This window comes from Cucurbita pepo, chromosome 14 (genome assembly GCF_057944985.1).
Source record: "Cucurbita pepo subsp. pepo isolate OVF chromosome 14, ASM5794498v1, whole genome shotgun sequence".
NCBI lineage: Eukaryota > Viridiplantae > Streptophyta > Magnoliopsida > Cucurbitales > Cucurbitaceae > Cucurbita > Cucurbita pepo.
Window position 1 is genome coordinate 9,284,379 of NC_141811.1, and position 2,500 is coordinate 9,286,878.

The following is a 2,500-nucleotide window of genomic DNA, read 5'->3' on the forward strand; positions in this document are numbered from 1 at the left end:
TAACATCCGTGGAAAGTAAGAACGTGTATAAAGCCTTGGACTATAAAAATATCATCAAACCCAATACCCGTGAAAAGTGAATGTTCATTTTCAATGCTTGTATTGTTGTGAATGTGGAGTGGTCGGTTTGTTGTAATTTTTTTCCTGGGAGCTAAGCAACATGAAAGAATGATTCCCACAAAATTTCAGAATTTTTTGACCACTCTAGCTATTTTTTCTAATTTCTTATTATTTAATATTTAAAAATTCATTTAAAAAAATTGGTTGGTTGAAAAACTATGAAACTTGATTTCTAGATCCATTAGAATGTCCAATTCATGAATCAATTGAGTTCATGGAAAAAAACATTCTAAAACTTGAGATATTTGACCGTATGACCGCTCAGAAAAATCGTATCTAGGCCTGACAGACAAAAAATGCCTCAAAATGTACTATATAGGGGGGTGACTAGTCTGCATGGGCTGGGCACGGGGCTACCCCCTATATCTTCCGCCACCCCCACGCCCCAAGCACTATGCGCCGCACATGGGCATATGCTTGGGGCGTCGGGGTGGTGGTCGGAGGTCGAGGGCGGTTGACGGCGGTGGTGCGGTGGCGGAACGCACACGGTGGGCAGTGTCGGAACGTTCCCGCGCGCTCGCCAGCCCCGCCCTGCCCCACCCGCGTGCGCCCCGCGCGCTCGCCAGCCCCGCCCTGCCCCACCCGCGTGCGCCCCGCCCGCTTGCCCCCGCGCGCTCGCCCTCATGCTCCAGCGCGCGCGCGCCCCCGTCCCGCCCCGCCAGCATGGTCCAGCGCGCGCGCGCGCCCCGTCCCGCCCCGCCTGCCTTCTCCCGCGCGCGCGCCCCGTCCCGCCCCGCCCGCGTGCTCCCGCGCGCGCCCCCCACCCCGCCCCGCCCGCGTTCTCCGGCGCGCGCCCCCCGCCCCGCCCCGCCCGCGTACTCCCGCGCGCGCGCCCCCCGCCCCGCCCCGCCCTCGTTCTCCCGCGCGCGCCCCCCGCCCCGCCCCGCCCGCGTGCTCCCTTGAGCGCGCCCCCCGCCTCGCCCCGCCCGCGTTCTCCCGCGCGCGCCCCCCGCCTCGCCCCGCCCGCGTACTCCCGCACGCGCGCCCCCCGCCCCGCCCCGCCCGCGTTCTCCCGCGCGCGCCCCCCGCCCCGCCCCGCCCGCGTACTCCCGCGCGCGCGCCCCCCGCCCCGCCCCGCTCGCGTTCTCCCGCGCGCGCCCCCCGCCCCGCCCCGCCCCGCCCGCGTGCTCCCGCGCGCGCCCGCCCCGCCCCGCCCCGCCCGCGTTCTCCCGCGCGCGCGCCCCCCGCCCCGCCCGCGCGTTCTCCCCATCCATCACCCATTTATTGTGGAAGTACATGTGGAGTGGTCAGTTTGTTGTAAAAAATTTTCTGGGAGCTAAGAAACATGAAAGAATGATTCCCACAAAATTTCAGAATTTTTTGACCACTCTAGCTATTTTTTCTAATTTCTTATTATTTAATATTTAAAAATTCATTAAAAAAAATTGGTTGGTTGAAAAACTATGAAACTTGATTTCTAGATCCATTAGAATGTCCAATTCATGAATCAATTGAGTTCATGGAAAAAAATATTCTAAAACTTGAGATATTTGGCCGTATGACCGCTCAGAAAAATCGTATCTAGGCCTGGAAGACCAAAAATGCCTCAAAATGTACTATATAGGGGGGTGACTAGTCTGCATGGGCTGGGCACGGGGGTACCCCTATATCTTCTGCTACTCCCATGCCCCAAGCACTATGCGCCGCACATGGGCATATGCTTGGGGCGTGGGGGTGGTGGACGGCGGACGTGGGCGGTTGACGGTGGACGGTGGACGTGGGCGGTTGACGGCGGCCGTGCGGTGGCGAAACTTGCATGGTGAGGCAGTGTTGGGTGCGCCTTTGGGCGTGCGACATGAGCCTTGTTGAGAATGGAATGTTGCGATGTTGCCTTCTAACTTGGGCTGGCTTGAGGATGGTTGATGGCTGGTACGATGATCAAACATGCAAGGTGGGGTGGAGTTGGGTGCCTTCGGGCGTGCGACATGAACCTCGTTGAGTGTGTGACGTTGTGGTGATGCTTGGCCAGCCTTGGGCCAGCCCTATGTTTTGAAGGTGTGTGGTGCCAGAACATGTTCGATTGGTTGGAATCGGGTGCCTTTGGGCGTGCGACATGAGCCTCGTTGATCACGGAATGTTGCGATGTTGCCTTCTAACTGGGAATCTCTAGTGTGAGGATTGTGGATGGCTGCTGGTACGATGACGAAACATGCAAGGTGGGGTGGAGCCGGGTGCCTTCGGGCGTGCGGCATGAACCTCGTTGAGTGTGGGACGTTGTTGTGGTATGCCTCCCTTCCTTGGGCTAGCCCTATGTTTTGAAGGCTGCGTGGTGGCGGAACATGCTTGGTGGGGTGGTGTCAAATGACTTTGGGCGTGCGACATGAGACTTGTTGAGCATGGAATGTGACCTTCTAACTTGGGCTGACTTGAGGATTGTTGA